We start from the raw sequence: 25,280 nt of genomic DNA, 5'->3' as shown, positions 1-25,280 counted from the left end.
ACCTGGATCCGAGCCCCTGTGCACCCATCGGGGCCGGCCAGGCGGGCCCCACCACCTGGAGGCCCCCGGAGCAAGCTGTGAGAGGCTGGAAGAACAAAGAGCGAGGACTCACCCCAGCAGCTGAAAGTCGGGCTGCCTGGACGTTGGAGAGCTGCGGCCCGCCCACCGGGTCACATGGCTCGGAGCCGAGCAGAGGATCAAAGAGGCTTTGTGGCCTCGGAACAAGGAGCCTCCCAGAGTGTGGGGCAGAGAGGTAGGAGGGCTCAGGACGGCCCGCGGAGGGAGGCTAGATGGGGAACTGCTCGGAGGGGCAGGGCGAGGGGACGAGGAGGCGGGGAGAGGCGCACCGGCTGCGGGCGACAGCGGCTGGGTGAGCCCAAGGGCCTCTCCGCTCAACACACCAAGGAGCAGTCTGGGCCACTAAGAGGAAAATGACAGGGTGCACAGTATGGACCTTGGAGCCACGCAGCTCCAGCCTCTAACCTGTGTTTGCCCAAGTCTGTGTCAATCAAGAACCACACGACCTCTTCCCAGCCAGCATGGCTTTCCGTTGACCCGGCGCATGGTACCCGGCCTGGCTCCACCCCCACCCGGTCAGCTAACAGGCACGCACCTTGGTTTTCAGGCAGCCTTCTGTGTTTTGGCAGGGCTCGCCTTCTCCCAAAGCCCTGACCCCCAGAGGTTCTGGGCAGCTGAGACAGCACAGCCACCCTGCTTAAGCGGGCCCCCGGGGCTGGGGCTGAGGCTGAGCTGGGGCGGGCTCACCCTGCCTGGAGCCTCAGGGACTCCGAATGTGTTCTGACGCCTCCTTCTTCTTCCCACCGCTCCCGATCCTCCTTGGGGGCTGGGCAATGAGTCAGTAGTCTCCTCCCACTCCCTGCAGACCCCTGTGATGTTCTGGGACCCTGAGAGTGATGAGCCAGGGGATCCAAAGGATAGGAGCTGACACTTCTGGGGCTGGGCCTGGATGATGGGATCTGCCAGACCCCATAACCTCTGACCTGGAATGAGTCACTCCCAGGCTCAGGCATGGCCATGGTGGCCCTAGGCCAGCTCCCACACTGGGAGTGCTGGGGGTGGGACTGGAGGTTGCTTGGAGCAGGGAGCAATTAGCTCAAGTGGAGAGGAAGGAGTCTCTGGTAACTCTGGAGGGGCCTCAGGGCCAGCGACAGATCTCCCCATGTGACTTCAATCCCCTTGTCTGCAGGAATAACTGCCCCAAAGCCTCGCCTGGCATATGCACACTCCCATATTCCATCCCCAGCCCAGCTCCGCCCTACCAGCTGAACGCAGGAACCCCAGGCCTCTGGTCCATCCCGCAGGTCTTTGGAATCTGCCTTCCCAGTCTGGAGCTGCTACACCAACTCTAGTCACAGCTAAGACAGCAGGTCCCTTCAAACCAGGAGGAGCGCCCCCTCTAACTCTCTCCTGCCCTCTTATCACCAAGCCCGAGTCAAAGTTGACCACCAACTGCCCTACTGGCTCCCCCTCCTGGGGGCACAGGGTTTCCTCCTGAACCTCACAGTCCCCAGATCTCTCCGGCCCCCGAGGGCAGCTCCGGCAAGCCCCTGCTCTCCAGATTCCAGGCCTGGGAAGTCGCAGGGGGGGGGGGGGAGACAGACCTGCACAGGGTGACTTGTGCTGCTGACTCTCATCTAGCACAATCAGATGGGGGTCTCCAGATCATGAGGGGGGTGCCCAGGACATGAGGGGTTCTCTGGGGTTGTTTTCCCAAACAGGACATCCATCTTCAAGTGGGGAGGTTCTCGGCTCTCCCAGTCAGAGAAGTAGCCTGACTGTAACCCACGTACCATCCAGCCCTCTGGCACAAGGCCCAAGATGCAAGTTACAGATGGAGCCTTAAACTTCTAGCTACCACAGGGAGAAAATGTGAGGAATCATGTGGCCTGTTTTAATTGATCTCACAGAGCCAAAACATTATCAGTTCAAGATGTCATCAACATGAAAATGGCAGAGATATTTCACATACTTCGTCCTTTCGTGCCGAGACGCTGGGATCCAGAATGCATCTGACTGACTCCTCTGGCACACTCTCATGCGATCAGCCTTGTGTCAGGGGCATGACAGCCCTATGTGCTGGACAGGAGGGCACGACTGTACTCTGCACCCTGTCACTCTTACTGAAGAGCCTTCCTGGAGACCCTGGTCACTCCTAGAACCAGATCCTCATGCCACATTTAGGGGTAGAGAGGACACAGCTCACTGAAACATACATCTTCTGTAAAATCATGTTGAGGGACTGGAGGGATGGCTCAGTGGTTAAGAGCACATGTTGTGAACCAGAAGCAGGTGGATCTCTGTGAGTTTGAGGCCAGCCTGGTTTACAGAGTGAGTTCCAGGACAGCCAGAGAAACCTTGTCTTGAGAAACTGGGGGGGGGGGGTGGAGGGTGGGGAACATTCACATAGGTCCTCCAGAAGGAGGACCAGAGTTTGGTTCCCAGAACCCATGTCAAGCAGCACCTACACATGTCAAGCATGTGAATGCACCTACATACACAGCTACACTCATGTGCATGCACCTACACATACATCTACACTCATGTGCATGCACCTACACATCACACACATCTGCACTCATGTGCATGCACCTACATACACAGCTACACTCATGTGCATGCACCTACACATACATCTACACTCATGTGCATGCACCTACACATCACACACATCTGCACTCATGTGCATGCACCTACACATACATCTGCACTCATGTGCATGCACCTACACATCACACATATCTGCACTCATGTGCATGCACCTACACACACATCTCCATTCATGTGCATGCACCTACATACACACATCTGCACTCATGTGCATGCACCTACACATCACACACATCTGCACTCATGTGCATGCACCTACACATCACACACATCTGCACTCATGTGCATGCACCTACACATCACACACATCTGCACTCATGTGCATGCACCTACACATCTGCACTCATGTGCATGCACCTACACACACATCTGCACTCATGTGCATGCACCTACACATACATCTGCACTCATGTGCATGCACCTACACATACATCTGCACTCATGTGCATGCACCTACACATCACACACATCTGCACTCATGTGCATGCACCTACACATCACACACATCTGCACTCATGTGCATGCACCTACACACACATCTGCACTCATGTGCATGCACCTACACATACATCTGCACTCATGTGCATGCACCTACACATCACACACATCTGCACTCATGTGCATGCACCTACACACACAAGTAATTTTTTTAAAGAAATCAGTCAGTCAATCAATATTTTTAAGGAGTATTAAGGAGCCAGGCATAGTGGAGGGTAGGAGGATCAGGAGTTCAAGGCCAACTTGGTCTACATGAGACTTTGTCCTTAAAAAAAAAAAGATTTGTTTTTATTTTATGTGTATGGGTGTTTTGCTTTCATGCATGTGTACACACGTGTTCAGTGCTTGAGGAGGCTAGAAAAGGGGGTTAGACCCCCTGGAACTGGAGTTATAGGTGGTTGTGAGCCACCATGTGATGCTGGGGACCAAACCCCAGTCCTCTGGAAGAGCAGTAAATGTTCTTAACTGCTGAACCATCTCTCCAACTGAGACCTTGTCTCTTTTTAAAAAGGTTGTGATGTTGGAAAAGCTCTCGCCTGATATTCATGAAGCCTTTGATCCTCAACCCTGCATATTTGGGGCATGGTGGCACACTCCTGTAATCCCGACACAGCTTGTGGAGGAGTTGTTCAGGGTCATCCTTGGCTACATGGTGAGCTGGAGGCCAGCCTGAGACCCCAGAGCAGTGTCCCCAAGTTCACTGTTCGGAAGGAGAGTTTCTCTTAAGGAGTTAGCTCAGTGAATACCTGGCCACACACCATGCAGACTGTGCCAAGGACAGCATCAGCTCTCTACTGGAGGTCTGTTTGCATTCATACTTGTTTGAAGGGACATGGTACGATTAGCCCAACCCACAGGGAGCCAGCTGCTGGCCTGACTCACTGCATGTTGCCATAAACTTTTTTTGAGTAGATTGCCCCTAAATCCTAAAGCTTGGATATGAGGAAGACTTGGGGGTGAGGAAGCTACCCGGGGTCATGTACAATGAACTCAGAAAGCAAGCAGACACTCAGGCCTAGACCTCTAGGAACAGAGCAAGAGAGGAGGGTGACAGACAGACACCCAGGCTACTTCAACTCCTGCCCTTCCGGAGCCTGGGTCTCCATCCACACATTGGCTTCCGCCCCATGTATATCCTTCCAACGGCCAACTCATCAAGCTGTGTTTATTTATTCTTAAGTCACATAGGAGCACACTTTAAAAAGAATTCCGAGGGAGAGAGAAAGCAGACTAGTCGCTGCCAAGGGTGAGGGGTTGACATGGAGCTGGCTCCTTAAGATGTGGGGTTTCCACTGTGCGGTGATGAAGACTCTGGCACAGAGTGCTGCTGGCTGGGCTGCAGGAAGAGCACTTACGTTAGGAGCAGGGGTGGGTGGGGGACCCGCTTACATTCCACGTGCATCGCAGCCCGGTGCATCATGGCCTCAAACTCTAGGTCCTCACACCTCAGCCTCCCCGGGGTCATGATGGCAGGTGTGTGTGTGTGTGTGTGTGTGTGTGTGTGTGTGTAACTGAATGTGGGACTGAGGATTAGCTGGGTCCGTAGGCTGCTCATCTGGCATGCATAGAGCTGTAGGTTCAATCTCCCAGCACCACATGACCCAGCTGTGGTGGCAAATAACTGTAATCTCAACACTTGGAGGTGGAGGCAGGAGGATTAGCATTCAGGGTGATCCTTGGAGGAAAGCCTGGGTAATACATGAGACTATATCTTTAAAAACATTTTTAAAGAATTAAATGCATTGTTTTTTTCCTTTCTTGACCCAATTTATTTTAGCACTTTATGCCTTAGAACTATGTCTTGAGACACACCAGGATGACCAACGTCCTGTTCGTGACCTTCAGTGACTTTACATGACCAGGCGACTTTTGGATCTGAATACAGACCGTGACACAAAGAGTGACCCAGATGGGCCAGATGTCCTGACCAGAAAGAGACACAGGAGGTCTGATCACAGGATATGAGGTGACCATAAAGTGACAGGAGCAGAGATCTGAGCAAAGTAGCCCCACAAGCCAAGGGATGTCCACAGCCACCAGAGCAAGAAGAGACCAGGGACAGATCTCTGGAGCCTCCTGCAGGAGCCCGACTTTGGCATCAGTCCTGTGGGCCTGTTTAGACTTCAGTTCTTCATAACCCTAACACAGTAAATGTTGCTGCACGGTTTGGACACGTACTTTAGCAGCCACAGGGAGCTGATGCGGCCCCTCTAGCCCCGTTGATCCACAGAACTCAAAGGGTAGCAGGCAGGGAGGTACACTCTCAAGCAGTGCAGCGGGGGTGCCATCCTTCTGGCTCCTGAGTGGACTCCTGGGATATTCCCAAGCCTGGACCACATCCAACAAGCCTCACCCTAAGGCAGAGGAGGCCCCTACCCTTTGCCAGGCACTTGGCCAATGTGTGACAGCTGAAAAAAAGCCCCCTACTGAGTCCTTGCCATGCTGGCCTGGTGGGAGCAGCATCCACAGTCCTTCTTGGTGACAGTAGGGAGTTCCACCTCCTCTGAAGCCAATGAGAAGATGAGCCCAATACAGACCCATTTCAGAGGCTGACACCTGCCAGGAAGCACAGGACATCCACAGTCCACTCTAGACACAGCATCAATCCAGCAGAAAAGAGGGATGGATGCACATGTGTGAGCGTGGTATACACACACACACACACACACACACACACACACACACACACACACACACACACTCCCAATAGGCACCTGGCTTGCACAAAGCTCACCTTCCTGCCAACTGCCTTCCATCTACCCAGGCAACAGCTCACAAGTACAGCAGATGCTTTCAACCAAATGCCAAGAAAAACATCCCTCCTGCCCCTCCGAGGCTCTAGTGAGGGGAACGGGCAGGGCTGGTACTTGTCAGTGTGCTGCGTGGCATGTACGGGTGCCCCGGGCGGGGGCCATTCATGTGCCTCCCATACCACCCAAAGCTGTAAGAAACAGCCTGCCAAATGGCCCTGAGGGAAGGCCCGAAGCAGGCGTAAGTGGCGCTAGGGAGGGAGAGGCCCCTGGAAAGTGTGTCACCACCACAGACGGTGGCTTACGATGGGCCCTGGGGTCGTCAGGTGCCACTGCGGGCTCCCGTCTGGGCCCAGGTGAACCAATGATGCCCCAGTCTCCGGAGCAGGCTCGGAGCCTGCTCTGCCTCTTCCAACTGTTGATTCTCCACAGCCCGACCTCCTGGCCCACTCCCGTTCCCCTCTTCCTGGCACCCACTCACTTCTCGGCCCTGGCCATCTGGCCCCTGTCCACCACACATCTCCATCCACGCCCACCAATCCTGAGGACAGCCCTTCCTTGAAGGACTCTTCCCTTCCCGGGACCTCTTTCCCTCTCACTTTTCAATGTGGCTCCCTGGGGTGACCTCCCCTCTGCCTCCTTCAGGTTTCTGGTTCCAAGCCCCTCCCAGCATTGACCCATCTCTCCAGTTGGCTCTCTCGGGCCACACCCTCCTCTCTCTATGGTCATGTTCTTCTTCACCAGAACATACATGTCTGAGATCCCAGCTTCAGCTGCCCATGCCCTGTCCCTCCAGCCCTAATGCTTAGCTTTTCCAGTGTTACAGCTGCCTCTTCCTGCCACACCCCATACAGTTGGTGGCAATAACCATCCCTCAATCCTTCACTGAGGTCTACTTCCTGTCTTCCTCCTCTTCCCATACAACTTCCTGTGCCACAGCAGGCTCTTCCTTGGGGCTGAGGACTCCTGCACCATCCAACCTCAGCCCGCACTGGTTTCTAAGAACACTGGACTCCTTTTCCCAGACATTACTACCTCCAGGAAGCCCTCACCACGGGTGACATTCCCCCACCCCCAACCTGGGTCCCTCCATGGCTTGGAGGACTTGTCTCCGACTCCACAGGCCCTGCCCCTCCCGGTCTCCTTGGTAACCGCAGGCCTGTTTCCTCCTTTCTAAGAAGCCTCACCACACTCCCATCAGAGAACAAGACCCAACTGCAGGCCTTGGTGATGCACACCTGTGATTCCAGCACGTGACAAGCTGAGGCAGGAGGATTGAGTTTTGAAACCAGCCTGAGCTACATTGCAAGACTGTTTCAAACACACAAAAGCTGTATTAGCCATGTGTCTTCTGTGCTTTTTTTTTTTTTTTTTTTTTTTTTTTTTTTTTCCCGAGACGGGATATCTCTGTGTAACAGTCCTCGCTGTCCTGGAACTCATTCTGTAGACCAGGCTGGCCTCAAACTCACAGAGATCTGCCTGTATCTGCCTCCTGAGTGCTAGGATTAAAGGTGTGTGTACCACCGCCGCCGCCTGACAATTCTATGCTATCTCAGCCTAAAGTGTGACCCTGGTGTTCGCAGTCAACTCTCCTACTTCACTGTGACCACCACCCTACCTTGCAGATCAGTTCCAGCCTCTGACACCCCCTCCCCTCAGGCCCTTCACCTCACCCCAACCAAATGCAGCCAAAAAACCCACCAGACCCACAGACTTCCACGACAAAGACAAGTCCCAAAGCACCGAGATGTCCAGCTCTGCGGGCTCTCGGCACCAAGAGGAGATTGGCAGGCTGGGTACTCCAGACTGCTGTCAGCGCAGCGCCTGGTCTCCCCACCCTGCAGTCAGGACAGAACCCACACACCTGGGGTCCTCAGATGCTGGATTTTAAGCCAAACGCTGTTTTGGGGTTTCCGAAGGCGCCCCAGGCCCAGGTGATGGGGAGGGGGAGCAGGAAAGGCAAGTTCATTTGGCTTCTAAAAATAGGCTCAGCAAAGCCCCGTTCTCAATCTGAACAGCATAGCACTGTCCATGTAATTAAGGGAGTGGGGCCTCCACCTATGGTGGGGGGAACCCCAGAAGTATTACCTGTCGTCCAGGAAGTCTCTAATGTGCAGCTGGGATTGAGAACTGCAGGCTTAGGACCAAATGTGGGCATGCACACTTCTGAGAGTTGTGCTAAGATTGGCTGAGTGTGCTGAGACCCGAGGGGACAGTGTCATTCAGAGCTGGGACATGCCACACCTCCCCCTTGGGTAACCTCTGTGCAAGATGCTCACTGGCCTGGGGATACGGATCCTGTTTGTGAGCTACCAAGGTGTGTGAGAATTCTAGCTGGGCAAGCATGCTCATCTCTAAGATGGGGATTCTCGCTTACGAACGAGGAAGAGGGGCACCAGGGAGAGAGGAAAGATGGCCCTGTGCAAACTGAGCAGCAGCCTCCGGAGCAGGAGCCTCCTGGGCTGGAGGAGGGTGGGGGCGTGGTCACCGGCAGCCGGGAAGACAGGCGCGGCCACCGGCTACAAGAACGGAGTAGGCAGAAACTACTGCTGCCTGCCTGCTTGGCATGTCCGTGCTTGAGACAGCGATGTCGCGTGCAAAAGGTCTTCAGGGCATGTTTTTCCCGAGATTCATGTTAACACTGTCAGCACTGTGAGGATTTTATCCCCACGTCCAAAGGCCAGGGCTCTGGGTGCCTCACAGACACAAGCCCCAACACAAAGTCAAGATGAGAGGCTGAGAAGATGGCTCAGCAGGAAAGAGCACTTGTTGCAAGAACATGAGGACCTGAGTTTGAATCCCCAGCACCGACATGAAAGGTCACATGGGCCCCAGTGCTGTGGGAGGCCCCTGGCTGCCAGCCCAGCTCCAGGCTCAGTGAGAGAGTGACAGAGCATCCTCCTCTGGCCGCCACATGAACACACAAGCGCGCACGCATGCACACACACACACACACACACACGCACACACACACACACACACACCATGCACAGCGGAAAGAGACAAGATGAAGTGGCAGCGGATGGTGGCTTGCAGCTTCTGGCCAGGGCCTGTGGTAATTTTAAGAACAGCAAGAGTCCGGTAATCCAGACCTCCCTGGGAAGTAGACCTCACACTCAATGGACTTGACAAAGGCCTTTGAAAGCCATAGGGAAGTCACTCCAGGGTATCTGGGAGGAAGAATAGGGGTAAGTAGGAAGCTGGAGACATGGGCAATGGCAAGCGTCAGAGTGCCCCTTGGCATGTCCAGTCCAGGACAAGATGGTCACAGAGGCTGGGCAGCAGGTAGCTGCTCCATCCACACCCATTCAGCTCAAAGACTAACTTATAGCCACAGGCAAGAACCTGGCTCTGCAAGCTCCCAGGGAGGGGAAGACCCGGCCAAGAGCACCTCCTGCTTCAGGCCCAGCATCTCCAGCCAGGGGAGCCAGCAGTATTCCACAGCACGCTTGGTGCGTGCGGGGAGGAGGGGCGATCGGGTCTCAGGTCTGCTCACACTGCCGTCCTGGGGCCTTCACACTGCCGGGAGAACACTGAAGATGAGTGAGGAACTGGAGATCAGTCGGGGCTCTGCCCTTTGCATGACCCTGGGTATATAATCCTGAGTCTGAAAAGCACACAGAAGACAAAAGGAACCGGGTGGCCAGCCCACCCTCACCTCCATCTGTGGAAAGGGGAACTAACAGTTTTGTTCCCAGTTTCTTTCCCACTAGAGGTGGGAGGGAGAACTTGCTTCCAGCCTGAGCTGGCAGAATCTAGAAGCATCTAGAATCTTCCAGAGCTGCAGCCATACCAGAGAACTCCTCCAGGCGGTCCAGAATAGAATCACCTCCCTGGCTGTGTTTCTGATTACCACTGTGGCAAATGGTCCGTGCGCTTGGTGACTCAGTGGTGAGAGAGACAGCGGTGTCATCTCCCTGAGCCAGGGGCCAGAAGGTAAATTAGGTCAAGGTGTCCACAGGCCACTCCTCACCGGAGAATCCGGGGTTGAATCTGTTTTCTGGCATTTTCTACCTGAACTTCCTGGTTCTGGGTTCTCCCTTTTCCTCCGGCCTGGCCTTTCTCACACTGCACTCTGGGACACACCTCCCACTCCGAAGGACCCTTGAGTGGCATTAGGCCCTGTGCATCTCCCAGGGTACTCTTCAGGCTGTGTAACAGCATCTCCATCAGTAACCCCCAGGGAGCACGCTTTAGTCTCACACCCCAGGCTTGGCAGTGTGGCCACGGCAACTCTGATCCCAGTAGACCTGTAAGGGTGGGACCACAGACCTGAGTCTGTCCGCTTGGACTCAAATCCCTGCTACCTCTAAGATGAGGAGTGGTCTGTAACACCCTCACAGCTGCTGCGTGGGGTGTGTGCATGACATCTGGAGCAGGGCTCGGTACAGATCTGTGACCATCCATCTGTCCCTTTGTCTCAAAGTGCCTCTCAAACCTCACCATCGCTCCTCTCGGTCCCCTGGCGAGGCACCCACGTGCAGGGCATATCCCATGAGCACCTGAGCACCCTACCCGTGGGCAGTTACAGCCCTGCACACCATACAGTGAGCAGCTGCTGTGGGCTTCTCAGCCAAGACATGCTGGATGAGATGCAGGCAGGATAGAAAGCCAGGCCAGAAAGCCAGGAGACAGTGGGAGGGGAGGGAGGGGAGGGAGGGGAGGGAGGGGAGGGAGGGAGGGAGCCCTCCTCCCTCTGGAGTCTGCAGTCTCCGGTTCAAAATTTCTGCACAATTAACAACATCACAATGACGGGTTTAACAGGGAGACCGCATTCTTTTTATAGAGAGATATTTTCGAACAAGAATGCTAAAATAGCAATGAGGCATGCTTCGGGCCTGAGCGTATACGCCCTTTGAGTATGGCCCGGCTCCGTTCCCAGAAGTGAACCCCCAAATTTCCGGGACTCTCACAAACAAGGCTGTGGAGTCCACCTACAATATAAAGCATCTTAACGCAGGAGTGCCTGCAGTGGCCTGGTGACCGTTTGTCAGTTAACCCCATCTGAAGCACCCGTGAAGCCACACTGTGATCTCACCTCAGCTCCCCCCCACAAACCCATATCCAAAGCTATCAGAAAGACACCCGAGCAGGCCATCCTGAGCAGCCCACCCCCCGACTACAGACCTGTGCTCAAACCCGAGATAAAGTCTTAATAAACACCAACTCTAATTTGCGAAATTCTTTTCTGTGCTAGAGTAAGCCAGCGTGGTGACACACATCTTTAATCCTAGCCCTCAGGAGGCAGAGGCGGGCGGATCTCTACACAGTGAGTTCCAGGACAGCCAGAACTACATAGTGAGACCCAGTCTTCCTGCCCCCTCCCCCCCACACAAAAAAAGAACCGCCATTAGTCAGCATCCAGCACACGCTGGTCGCTCCCAATGTGACCTCCGACCTGGGCCATGGCCCTGGAAGATGCCTCCTCAGGGGCCTGGCTGCTCCGTGGGCAGGAGGTGCAGGTCCACAGGTATGTGGGAGGATGTTCCTGGAGGACAGTGAGGCCCAGGGCAGTGAGACAGTAAAGTGCTTGCTGCATCAGCCTGGTGACCTGAGTTCAAGTCCCGGAACCTACATAGAGATGGACAGAGAGCTGGCCCTACAAAATTGTCCTCCGCCTTTCATGTCTATGCCATGGCATGTGCACGTGTGGGCACACACATACACAATAATAGTAATAATAATTTTAAAAAATGAATGTTTGTTTGTTTGTTTGTTTGTTTTTCAAGACAGGGCTTCTCTGTGTAGTTTTGGTACCTGTCCTGGAACTCACTCTGTAGACCAGCCTGGCCTCGAACTCACAGAGATCCTCGTGGCTCTGCCTCCCGAGTGCTGGGATTAAAGGTGTGCACTGCTGCTGCCGCCCAGCAAATGAATAATTTTTAAGGAGTCCCCTGGGCTGGAGAGATGGCTCAGTAGTTAGGAGCACTGGCTGCAGCATCCACATGGAGGCTCACACCTGCTGTGATCTACTCAGATCCCCCAGTTCCAGGGCATCTGATGCCCTTCTTTGACCCCTGTGGGCCTTAGGCAAACATGCAGTGCTTAATACACATGAAATAAAAATAAATAAATCGAGAGGGGGGGGGAGAGAGAGAGAGAGAGAGATCTGGATATGTGAGTACCTCAGGCTCCACTGGACTCTCGGGGGCTCTGCTGGTGTGGTGACCCCTGTCAGGACCCTCCTGGAGGACCCTCACTGGAGCCACTGGGAAGCCCCGCCCCTCATCCATCACAGGCAGGGAGGCCTCAGGTCCGACCTGAGAGGCCCCCCGGAGAGCGATGTCGCCTTCCTTCATGGGAGTGGGGGACAACCTCTCCCAGCCCCGCTCACTGACTCCCCAGAGGTCTGGGTGGGGCAGCACAATGCTCTGCTCCTGGCCAGGGCTGCCTGACTTCTCCCTGCCTCTAGCCTTCCGACCACTTCTGCATCAGGCCTTGCAGGGGCTGAGATGTGGCCAAGGAGCTCTGAACTACAGCATCCGCCATTTGCCTGAGGGAGGCATCAAAGATGGGCTGTGTGACCTCAGAAAAGTCACTTTGTCACTCTGGGCCTATTTTCCTACAGGTTGTTTTTATACAACCTGTGTGTGCCCGAGTCTCATGCAGGGTGCCTTAGCCCTCTACACTATAATTCCCTCCTCAGCACAAACAAGGCTTCTAGAACCCCTACCCACTCTTCTTCCTCCAATGTATGGTCATTTGGAAGCGTGCTCTCTCTCTCTCAATCCCTCCCCTCTCAATCCCCCCCTCTCGTTCTCCCCACCACCACCACCACCACCAGTGCCCTGGCTAGTCTGGAACCCAGCTCTGTAGGCCAGGACTCCCAAGGGCTGGATTACAGGTGCAGTCACGCCATGCAGCGGGAACTTGCTTCAGCCCTGCCCCACACCGCCCTTCTTCTGGGGTTAGCCCAATGCTGCAGGCAGCCCAGCAGCTTTCAGTTACTCCCCAGACAGAGGAACTGATGCCCGCCCACTCTGCCCCCTCTGCCCCCTCTGCCCAGCCGCCACCCACGGGGCCACTGTAGCCCGACAGGCTGTAGGTGTCAGGGGCCAAAGGGGCCAGGCCATACCCCTGCAGGGAGCGACTCCAGCGGGGGAGACAGCTACAGCCAGCACAGGAAAAGGAAAGAGGGGAAGTGGGGGACCCTCCCTTCCCCCATTCACTGGTGGCATCCACCTCTTCTCCAGGAGGCCCCACCCCCATCCTACCTCAGGAGACTTCTCCTCTGCCCAACCCCAGTAATGAATCCCACATTGACCGGCTCCCTCCTTCCCGCCCTCTGTGCTCTCAACAGCTGGCCCACAGAAGGTTCTGGAGCTGAGGTGGAGAGGAGCCTGCAGAGTCCCACATCCCACCCACCCTTCATCTGCAGATAAGGCCCTGGGAAAGCTGGGGAGGAGGGCTGTGTTAACCCTTTCCTGCAAGGCACATCCTCAAGGCTTCCTGATCCCAGCAAAGGTGCACGCCACCAGAGCAGAGACAACTGGGAAACTGATAACACATCCTACAACAAAGGCTGTCCACCGAGACGCAGGTGACAATGGGTAGGAGAGAGATCCAATTTCAAACTATTCGTTTGCCTTAACCAACGGCTGTGTGTTCTTAGAGGAGTTACTTAACCTCTCTGTGCCTTCAGTTCTTTCTCCGTGAAATGCTAATAATGGCAAGGACCAACATGGCCAGGCTGATGGACTCAATGAAGTACTCACTTGAGGTATGGGGCCCTAGGACACTTGGGGGCCACAGAAAGTTCTAGTTACCCCCAGGCACTTGAAAATGACAGACCTTGTCTCATGTCAGGAGCTCAGCAGAGTTGGCTTGGCGAGTGCTTGGAGGGGCAACTGTCTGCAGCCAAGCATAAGGCCCTGCTTCCTTTGAGCCTTGTCTTCTGCAGCAGCAGCCCCAGCTGGAATCCAGTCTCAGTTCCGGGAGGTGACCTCTCTCTGAGTCAGAGACCACAGGGACCCCTGGGGCTGCACCAGTGTCCGGATGAGGATGTTTCCTGGTCACTCGCTGACCTCCTCAAACCCACACCTCTCCCCGGCTCCAGTTCTAGCCACCGAGCCCAGGCAGCCTGGGTCCTGGGCCTGTAGTGTACAGGGCTGTCCTTACATCCACCTCCAGGGGCCACATGCTTTGTGCGAGGAACGCACGTGGCCCATTAGGAGTTGGCGGGCTGCATTCCACACACCCAGACAAGGGTTAGCAAGGCCACGAAGCCCTGGAGACCCCCTGTCAGCCTCTGCAGCCCCCCTGGCCCCCGCCAGCCACCCCGCTCTGCTCAGAGTCCTGAGAGGTGAAACACAGAGACGCTACGGCACATGTCCCAAGCCACACTGCTGGCCAATGCTGAGGTCAGAGGCTGAGCACTCCCAACCCCCAAACACACACACACACACACACACACACACACACACACACACGCACACGCACACGCACACGCACACGCACACGCACACGCACACGCACACGCACACACGCCACCAATCTTGCTCTAGGCAACATGCTCATGACAAAGCAATGTTTGCAGACAGCAGGCCAATGTGGAGGGAAGGACCTTGTCACACACAGTTCAGGCCTCCTGGAGTCATCCCATGGTGCACCAGCCCACCAAAGCCAAACCTGGGAGCTGAGGACAATGAGGGTACACAGGTCACAGCTGTGGCCTGGCCTTGCCAACACACAAAGCAAAGGAGGCCGAGATGGTGCTGGAAGTCCCACGGGGCATTTCCTCTTGGTAAGGGGCCTCCTTGGCCGAAGGAAGGGCTGAATTACTACCATATGGGAAGAAGAGATAGATGCAGGGGGAGAGTGTGGCAGAGCAAACCACACGGGCAACGTGAAAGGCCAGCACCTGGGCCGAGGACCCCGTGAGGAGGAAAAGACCGGGATCCCCGGGGACGCCGGGGACCAGCCACCACCACGCCAGTGCTTCTCTTCCTTTGCACACTCATCCCCATGGTGTCAGCCTCTCAGCCATCGTGGGCAGCTGGTCACACTTGAGTCTCAGCCCAAGCCCTCTCGGGCCCTAGAAAGCCAGGGCACAGCTGCTGCTTCCGAGGAGGCCGTGCCAGGCTCGAGGGTGACTAGGAAGCAGCTGGTGGCTGTGCCTCCGGGCGGCTAAACAAGCAGTTGGCACAGATCTGGCCAGAGCAAAGGGGGCCTTGCCCTGCGCCCCATTACAGGGCGGCCATCTGAGCAGACACTGCCCTGCCTCTCTCGTCCAGCCCCTCAGTGCTAGGGAACCCCTTGCCTGCGCTTCAGTCTTGGTGTCCGATAACGGGCAGCAGCTGCGGGCCCTAAGGGGCTTCCCAGAGGGTTTTCTGGCTATCGAAGAACTCTAGAGAAAGGATGGGCCCAGTGGCCAAGGACACAGGAAGGGTCCTCACATCCTTGGGCTGCCTGGGTTCAGGGACAGATCATTTTGAGCTTCAACAAACTCTCTTTTAGTTGAAGCCATCTGGAGCCCAGTTTTCTGCTGCTGGGAACCTAACACATCCAGCTGGCTCAGCTGGGGGGGGAGCTCTGGGGAGGGAGGGGCCCTTCTGACGTGAGTCAGCAGTGCCCTCGGTGGACAGTCCCCTCCCAGAGTCAGGGCCCCCTGTGAGAATGGAGACTGTGACGGCAACAGCAAGTTCCAAGTCAGCAGCTCCATCCCGTGGCTACGTCCATTCCCTCTCGATGGCTTCCAGGGACAGCATTTGGTCCCTCATCAGTTGTCTGCATCCCCAGATCCAAGAATACACCGAGAAGGGAAACTAACTGCCACTGTTTCTGGTGCCCCACGCATTGCTTCTACCGCTCCCATCTGTGAAATCAGGAACTGGGACACAGAAGGGTTAAACAACTAAATGTTGACACACAGCAAGAGAGCCTTCCTCTGTCCACCCACCCAAGGACAGAGGTGACACAGCAAGGCTAAGTCTCCAAGAACTTCACATTCGGAAACAGGAAGCCAGGGAGCAGGGCTTTGTTCTGTCTCTGTGGCTCACCACTCCCACATCTCAGCTGGGAGCCTCGCTCAAACGCTGGAGCCTTTGCTGGGTGGATTGACGGATGGATGGATAGATGATGGATGGATGGATGGATGGATGGATGGATGGATGGATGGATGGATGGATGGATGGGTGGACATATGGGTGTGCAGATGGACTGATGGGTGGATGGAGGATGGTTGGATGGATGGATGGATGGTTGGATGGATGGATGGATGGATGGATGGATGGATGGATGGATGGATGGACAGATGGTTGGATGGATAGATGGGTGGATGGATAGATGGGTGGACGGATGGACTAATGGATGAATGGATGGATGGATAGATGGATGGATGGATGGATGGATGGATGGATGGATGGATGGGTGGACATATGGGTGTGCAGATGGACTGATGGGTGGATGGAGGATGGTTGGATGGATGGATGGATGGTTGGATGGATGGATGGATGGATGGATGGATGGATGGATGGACAGATGGTTGGATGGATAGATGGGTGGATGGATAGATGGGTGGACGGATGGACTAATGGATGAATGGATGGATGGATAGATGGATGGATGGATGGATGGATGGATGGATGGATGGATGGATGGATGGATGGATGGATGGATGGGTGGGTGGGTGGATGGATGGGTAGATGGATGGGTGGGTGGGTGGATGGATGGATGGATGGATGGATGGATGGATGGATGGATGGATGGGCGGGCAAGTAGAGGGATGGAAGGATAGATGCCTGATGAGGAGGAGGGCAAGATGGAGTATTTGCTGCTTTTGTTGGTGGCCAAGATGATAACCCGACACTCTGGCAGCCTATTCTGAGTCCATGTCATCTGAACTCATCTGTTTCTCCTCATGCTCTCAGGAACAGGTGTTGCTATGAGCCTGTTTTGCAGAGGGATATCTACCTTGGTTAGGGTCTAGTTTCCAGGAAGAACCTGGCCTATGGTAGAGCTGGGCAGCATGGTAGGACACCCCCAACAAAGGTCATGCTCAGGCCAACACATGATACCAGACACCAGCCTGGCCCAGAACCCTCGGCCTCTGCTGAAAACGCCTACTTGTTTCCAAGTTGAGCAGAAAGGACAGAAGGAACGTCTCCAGGGGACACTGTGAATGCCGGAGAGAAGCCTGGGAGTTCACTTAGGTGTGATGCATCTGCATGGAACCCCAGCATCTGGAGGTGGAGGCGGGAGATTGAGGAGCTCACAGTAACAACCTCAGCTACGTGATGAGTTCAAGACCAGCCTGGGTTAGGAGAGATTATTTCAAAAAACAAAAAACAAAACAAAACCAAAAACCACAGCAAGCAAACACAAATTAAACTGAATTTAAAATAAAATTTAAAAATCCAAGCCAGGTATGGTGGCACAGGCCTGTAATCCTAGCACTTGGGAGACAGAGGCAGGAGGATCACCGTAAGCTCAAAGCCAGTCTGGTGTATGTAACAGGTTCTAATCCAGCTAAAACCACATTGAGACCCTATCTCAAAAAGTAGAGAAAATAAGGGCTGGTGACCCTAGGACCCGAATACCGACTCCCCAAATTTGTCCTCTGATGTCCACATGTGCACCCACACACAAATAAATAAATGTGAAAATATACACACACATGAATCATCAACCAGGCGTGGCAGTGCACATCCGTTAATCCCAGCACTTAGTAGAGGAAGCAGGAATATCAGAAATTCAAGGCCAGCCTGGGCTACATGAAAGCCCATCCCAAATTTAAAAATGAATGAATTAAAAATACTGACTGTGATGATGCATGGCTCCAACCCCACAGCAGAGACAGGAGAATTGCCTTGAGTCTGAAGCCAGCCTTGTCTACAGAGTGCTGTCTCGAAACAAAATCATCATGAAAAGCAGGGCCTCTCCAGCGAGAAGACAGCACTCCCAGCAGCCCTGGCGTCTGTCCCCTGCCTTGCCTGGCGAAGAACAGATGGCAAGGAGCGCTATTGGCAAGGCAGAGCTGGTTAAAGCCTTCCAGCAGCTCAGTGAGGCGGGAATCACTCCTCAGAACTACCCCAAAGCCAAGAACTGGATGTAGGGCAGGCGCCACCGCGGTCCCTTTCCCAATTCCAGCACAGCCACCGCTGGCTGCAGAGAACACTGGGGTTCAGCCAGGGTTTGTGTCAACATGCTCTGCTTCATCCACAGCCCGCTGGGGTTCCCCCACCCAGGCAGGCGTGACAGTCCCAGGAAGAATGCAGGCATGGAGGGAGCCCCAGGGTATAGAAGGGCAGGCTGTCCTAGGCCAGATCTGTGGAGTCCTCTGGATCGAGCCCTCCAGGGACTCTTTAGACCCCTGCTAGCTTCAGCGACTGGTGATCCAGAAGAGGAGGGTGGGATGGAGTGCCCATGCTGGTGGAGGGTGGCTTGCCCCTCACTCGGGCAGCCCCCGTCTCTAAGGTCAACCATCTCTTCCTCCAGCTAAGACGAAGGCTGGCAGGGACTGTACACCTGATTCACAGGTAAGGAATGGGTAGGAACATATGCTTTCTAGAAACCAGTATGCAGGGCATTAACCCCACTACCACAGCAGCCCAAGGCCACTGCCCACACAGGGAAAGGAACAGTCACAGGCCTGCCTGCACCACTGCCCCCTGAGCATGGTGTCCAGCCAGCCACAGCTAGGGCTCTCAGTCCCTTTCTGTACTAGGAGACCAAAGGGTTCCAGGGAGCACCACCAGTTTGCAGGCGGGCACAGAGGGACACACAGATCACAGTCTACTCTCAACCACAGCATCATCTCCACAATGGGACTGTGCTGAAATGTAATTTTATTTGTATGTTAATAAATAAAGTTGCCTGGGGGTCAGAGCTAATAGCAAGCCATTTAGCAGAAGTGTGGCAGTGGGAGTACACGCCCTTAATTCCGATCACATGGCAGGCAGATCTCTGTGTGTTCAAGGACATAGCCAGCTTGGTGACACATGCCTTTAATCCAAGTACCAACCATAGAGACCTGGAGGTCTGTATAGACAGACAGTGACGAAGAAGTCATGTGGTTGGGTTTAGAACCAATGAGAAGGCAGAACAGAAAGTCAATGAAAAATATAGACACACAGGAAGTAGGTCTCTTTCTCAGGGGAAGGACGGCAGTGGCTGGTAAGCTAAAGGCTATTCGCTAGTGCTCTGACCTCTTGGGCTTTTAACTCTTTATTTGGCTCTGTGTTTCTTACTTAATAAGACTGTTTAAAATTACATCTACAGGACTGCATACACACAAGTGGCTGGGACTCTGTGACAGTCCAGGCTGCACCAAGTCACTGCACCTGAAACAAGGTCATCACAACTGTCCTTTGCCTGGCTTCCTTGCATATGTCTTTTCCCCAAGACGTCTGGGAAGTCACAGGTCTGGCTTGGATCCTATGACTGCCAGGTATCTGCTGTGTGACCACTTACCAGCAACTCAGCCTCTCTGGGCCTCCTAAATTTCAGAGAGTGTTAGAGGAGACAGTGGAGATGGCTGGACTCAATGACTAGCAAGCAGGGATGAAAGGCTATTTCTGTGGCAGCCACGATGACAAATGGCGTGCTTGGCCTGGATAAGGGGTGTAGAGTCTACAGACCAGAGTGCTCAGTACATAAGCAAGAGGTAAGTCCAGGTCCAAATACTGACCTGGGCAGGTCCAGGTGACCAGCCCCTGGGTGCTAGGTGGCGCCAACAGACTCTTCAGTGGAACCAGGACAGAGTGTGACAGCAGAGCTGGCGTTGTCTGGGCAGGTATAGTACGGGAACTCCAAACGGAGAGGCTTAGGTACCTATCCACCATCTTCCCCTTGCCCTGGGCAAACAGTACCCATCCACAGCACACGCCTGCACACCTGGCCTGGGAATCCTTAATAGTGATGGGGCCCCAAGCCCTGGAACGGGAGCCAACCCTGTGGCAAAAACACACTTGATTCACCACGCCTGTCAGGCACACTAGGAGGGTGAGGCAGGCACATCCCATAACCCAGAGCAAACCTGCTACAAGACCTGCTGAATGGTGGGGTGTGGGAGAGGGTGGCAGTGCTTGTTTTGGGTTTGTTTTTTTAGGTAGTGTGTCTCTATGTAGTCCAAGCTAACCTCAAATTCACAATTCTCTTACCTCAGCTCCCCAAGCACAGGGATTGTAGGCACGCACGACCAACATTTATTTGCCTCTTCTGTGGTTCCAGAAGAACCTCTCCCTCCCTCTATGCCCTCCCGACTCAACCTCAGATTGGCAGCAGTGGGGCCCACACTGCCCCTCTCTCCTCTCCCCACCTCTATCCATTGGCACCAGATAGTCACCCGAAGCCGTTCCCATGGACCCCACCATCCTCGCTCATGATTTAGGGGCTGCTTCAGGGAGAGGGGGCACGCTCACACCACCCCTCACGCACGGTGTGATTCCCACTGGAGGCCTGTGCCAAGGTTCGCGCACCCACAGCCACGTCAGCACAGCCTCTCTTTACTCCCACGCTAGCCGACCCCGCAATGCATCCACCACCATCTTAGCTGCTCAGCGGCCTGCAAGGCCCTTACCTTAGCTGCTACCTCACCCATCACAGGCGCACAAACCGGCCGCTGCTGCAGGACGTGGTCCCCCCCCCCCCGTGACTGCTTCTTCAGGTTCCCACAACAGCTCTCCCCCACACTCCGCTCACAGTCAGTCAGTGGGCACTCACAGAGCATGAATGACAAGCCGGTGTCCCCTGTCCCCATAGAGGGGGCCATGACCAGGGCCAGAGAGAGGTCTCAGAGGGCGAAGTTGCTTGAGGCCAAGCCTGACTATGGGAGTTGGATCCCTGGAATCCACATGGTAGGAGGGACTGATTCCTATTAGCTACCCTTTGACTTCCACATGTGTGCCGTGGCACATGCACTAAATAAAATGCAAAAATAAAATCCGAATGACTAGCTGGCAGGCACTCATCACTGCCTGCAGTCAGCTTCCACAGGCAGGGACTTCGGCTGTGCTGGCTGGAGAAGAAGGTCCCTCTGAGGCCATGGCGTGAGGCCGGGACCAGAGCGAGGCAGCCAAGGAAAGGCCCCACCTCTCTCCAGCAAGGTGCAGGCATTGCAAACACCAGCTGTGAAGACCAGCCTCTGTATCCCTGGAGGCACCCCAGTCACAATGGACAGAGGAATGGCCTTGGCTAAATGATGTGAGACTGCTACACACTGCCAGGGGGCGCCCTTCACACAAATCGCCTGGTTAGCTCTCCAGGGGCTGTGGTGTGGTGGGGCTGTGGTGGCCACTGTGACGGACAGACTGCAGAGGGCAGCCTGGGGTGAGGACATTCACCCGCAGGAGGGGCCAGAGGCTGCTTCCTGCCACTGGGATCCTACTCAGCCTGCGCTAGGAAGGCCTGGGAGGTGCAGGAGACATCAGTGTAGATGGGGAAGGCTGGGCCTGAGCAGAGGCCTCACACAGACAGGTCTCCAGCTGGTCAGTGCCTGGGCATGAACCACGGAGAGAATGGATCACGGCGACAGACCAGGAGTCTAGCCTGTATCACACAGACTTCCGGAGGCCCTGGCTTACTTCCCACGCAGCTGGCTTTCCTGGGAGGCCGGTCCCGTCGACTCGGTCCCGGGCCAGCATGACCTCCCACAGATGGACCCTTCTTCCCATGCTTGGGTCATGTGGTGTGGGCCAGTGGGGCTCGGGGGGAGGGCAAACCCCAGGAACAGCTTGCTGAGGGAGTGGATGGGGTGGGCTGGGGAAGAGCTCGCTTGGCCCGGGTCCCACTGTGCATGGACAGGCTGGGCCTCACAGGTGGTTACACAGTGTCGCTCAGTCCAACACAGGTCCTGGGCACCTAACTCTTCCTCACCAATGGGAACCTAGGCAGGCGCCTACCCTGACAGGCAGGGACCTGAACTCCTGGGTTCCCCCCACTTCCCCCCCCACTTCCCCCCGGGCACTGAGCCTGCACTAACTTCAGCCCTCCCTCAGCACCCAGGCTCCAGAAGGACCCAGATTTCCTGGCTCTGGCCCCAGCAAACCACTGCTTAGCATCGCTCTGCGAAGCACTTCGTCTTGCTTATTTATTTAGATATAAGAGTCTCATGTAGCCCAGGCTGACCTCAAATTCACTCTATAGTCAAGGATCAGCCTGGACGTCCACTTCCGGCTTCCACTTCCCCGGTGTGGGGACCACCGCAGTTTATAGGCACATGCTAGGCAAACAATCTACCAACCGAGCCACAGACAGCCCGAAAACTTGTTGGTGCAAAGAACTTTCCAGTAACGCCTCTCACCAGATTCTTCTCAAAGCTTAGGAGGTAAGACGACGCCAGTCAACCCATTTTATAGACACATCAACTGAGTCATAAAGAGACTTCCAACACCGAACACTACAAAGTCAGCAGAAAATACAGCAGGCAGAGGAGTGCCTCTGACCCCGTCCCGACTGGCAAGGCCCAAGTCAGCCTCGGGGACACAGGGGTGGGGACGGGGGACACAGAAGAGGGTCCCGAACAAAGCAAGAGACACAAAGGATCATCAGGTCCTGTAGTCCAGTAACCCGCCTCACAGCACAGCGTCACTGAAGTGCCTCTATCTGCAAGGTCCAATCGTCGGGTCCAAGTGGGCACGACTGTTCCCTGTATCTCTGCCTCCTGCCAACTAGCCCAGGGGCCACAGAAGTGTGGCTATCACTTGCTCGAATGTCCACGGATCCTTCCTGTTGGGCCAAGGAGGTCAAGCACAGGCTACCACCTCATCCAGCGTGGAAACCGCAAGCCTCTTCACCTGCCAGCTGAGGCGTGGAGTCAACCCCCCCGAGCTGTGTGGCCTGGGGCCAGTGACTCACTCTCTCTGTGCCCTCTCTTCAATAACCACCTAGCACTCGGAACATGTAAGAACACAGAATTAATGAAATATTAATGCAGCCGAGAGTAAGAGGACAGACGCCCAGGCTGTCCCTAAAATGGAAACAAAGCTCTACACGCTAAGCATGGCAGAACAAAGGCAAGGCCAGCTTCGGCTGGGCGGGGCTGGGCTGGGCTCAGGCCCTCAGCCACCCCCCTGATGATGACATGCTGGCACCTGCTTCTGAAACACATGTTTGGACTTTCCAGGCGATTTCCCCCTCCCTCTGGCCTTCCCCCACGCTTTCTTACTCATTCTCTCCTTTCATGGCTGTTCAAAAAACAAATCTCAGAGTCCAAATGTGTCAGCAGACTCCCTGGAAGTGTCGGCAGCGAGGACGGGCAGCCGTGAGTGGCAGGGGAGATCACTAATTGAGGGCCTCAGGGTCTCAGGGTGCAGAGTCTGGGAGAGAGCTAAGATGGGTGACTGGAGATGGCCGGGGCCCACCCTTAGGCCCATGAAGACCCAGCCTCCCCTACATGAGTCCCCTTTAGGGGATACACCGCTTTGGTGTGCGTGAATGAAGGCCAGAGAGCAACCCAAAGGGTCACGCTCAGGGCATCACCAGGTACTTTGTTTTAGAGTCTTTCACTGGCCTGGCGTTCATCAAGTAGGCTGGGCTGACGAGCCACCAGGCTCCAAGGATCTGCCTGCCTCTCCCTCCCCAGTGCCACCATGCTTGGCTTTTCTCACGGGCTCTGGGCATTGAACTCAGGTCCTCAGCTTGCTACTGCCGAATGCCACCATGTGGTCACAAGCCTTGCAGAGAGGCTGCTGTTCTGGCGCAGTATGGTCCGCCTGAGTGGTCTCCAGTCAGATGGCAGGAAGAGGGACCAAGGCCTGTCCCTGCTAATGACTTGGTAGAGACAGAGCATCACCTTCGGTGCTCAGATCTCCCACCTGAGTCCCTAGCGCTGGACCAGAGGGAGGTGAGCAGAGCCAGGGAAGCAGAGCCTGGGCGGGACACTTTCTCTGCAGGCAGAGGTGTTCCTGGAAGCAAGAGCTTTCCCAGGAGGCTGTCCATCCACACAGAATCCAAACCACGCAGAGGAAACCAGGAGTGCACGAGGCTTCCCTGTGTTGTGGGCTGGGAGCAGGTGGCTGAAGTTCTCTGGAAAACGATGGGTGTCAGAGGACAGTGCCCCTTTCCTGGATCCAGCCTCACAGGCATCACCTTCCCATCCATCAGTGCCAGTCCTGGCTCGGAGGGACAGCAGGCCCTCGTGGTAAGGACAGACATGGTCTACACTCTCCAGGCCTCTTTCTCTCACCCCAGCCATCCCCACCTCAACTCCTCCACCCACAGCGTCGGAGGCTGCTCAAGCCCAGAGCCTGGAAATGAAGAGACAAGGCAAGGGGCTCCCCTCCCAGTCCCCTGGGTCCCATCAGCTGGCTGGCCTCCCAGGAAGCCAAGCAGGACACAGGCTACTGTCCTGGCTTCCCTGTCTGGCTCCAGGACAGGGAGATGACAAGGTTCTGCCTGCTTCTGCACCTGAGGCTCCTAGGGTGGCCACAGAGGGCCCAGGCTGGGTCCCAGGAGACCCAGGAGAGCTGGGTGCTATTCAAGGCAATGCATGCTCAGTGTGGAGCTCAGTTCCAGAAAAACGGAAAGGATAGCCCAGGGGGCTCATGGAACCCTAAGCCTCAGCAGCTGGATTGTGAAATGGAAGTGGTCAGTCCCTAGAGGTCAGACACAGCCATCTGCACCCTGGCAAGGTTTCAGGAGACCTCACAGAAGGAGGGAGGCCAAGGTGAGCAATCTGTTAGAAGCTTGCCATCCACCTCCTCCCTGGTCTCAACACTCAGCTCATTCCAACCGGAAAGAGGCCTATCCCATTTCCAGGACAACGGATGAGCCCTGAGTGAGCTGCCCAGAGCCAGCCAAAGTCTACCCTGAACACGAGGGCACTGTGTGCTGGGATCCGCCGAACTCCCATCCTGGACGCGTGGCAAAACCACCCAGCGGAGTCACAGGCAGGACAGTGCAGGGTCACTCTGCTCACCAAGCAGCCAGGACCCCATTCCCACCCAGCCCTGCAGCTTCTGCTCCACTTCCCACGGCAACAGCCCATCTCGTCACGTGGGCATCATCCTACCCCAGGTCAGCAAGCGTAAAGAGCTCTACACGCTCACTGGCTGGCACTGCCTCCCATCCATCCCCCTAGAGCAGCTCAGCAGCCAGGCCCCCCCAGCACGTCAACCAGCAAGTGCTAGGAGCTCTCTGGGCCTCGACTGCTGCATCTGGAAAATGGGCCGTGTGGGGGTGGAGGATCACGGAGTTAGGATGGTCAATTACCAACTTTTTCCACCCTCCTGAGATAAGGGCTTGGGGTCCTGGGAAGATAGACCAGGAAAGCCACCCAGCTCCTAATGGTTGAGGGATGGGAAAGTCCCTGGCCAGATGGAGTTACAGGAAAAAGAGAAAAGGGAAGGCAGACAGACAGACTGTCAAGCAGACAGAGATCAGCAGGACTCTGAGAGAAGTCTATATATGCCTTAGGGGACACTCCCCATCAGTACACTGGGCTGAGAACCCCCAGAGCCCCAACTC

At 55.4% G+C, this 25,280-nt stretch overlaps 1 protein-coding gene across 9 annotated transcripts in view; it reads right to left on the bottom strand.

Moving 5' to 3' along the window:
• Septin9 (septin 9) overlaps window positions 1–25,280 on the bottom strand; it is a 166,867-nt gene that overhangs the window by 31,374 nt on the left and 110,213 nt on the right. Inside the window, exon 1 of one of the 9 annotated variants that reach the window (XM_016008565.3) lies at window positions 614–635. The exons of 6 other annotated variants lie outside the window; for them this stretch is intronic. The gene's annotated coding sequence lies outside the window, so the exon portion shown is untranslated. Of the gene's footprint in view, window positions 1–2; window positions 591–613; window positions 636–25,280 lie in introns of those variants that run through there. 2 more of the 9 variants (XM_016008564.3, XM_042283175.2) reach the window with 2 other exon arrangements.

The sequence above is a fragment of the Peromyscus maniculatus genome, chromosome 8, assembly GCF_049852395.1.
Source record: "Peromyscus maniculatus bairdii isolate BWxNUB_F1_BW_parent chromosome 8, HU_Pman_BW_mat_3.1, whole genome shotgun sequence".
NCBI lineage: Eukaryota > Metazoa > Chordata > Mammalia > Rodentia > Cricetidae > Peromyscus > Peromyscus maniculatus.
Note: the sequence above shows the minus strand (reverse complement) of the source record. Positions and strands in the feature narration are given on the sequence as shown.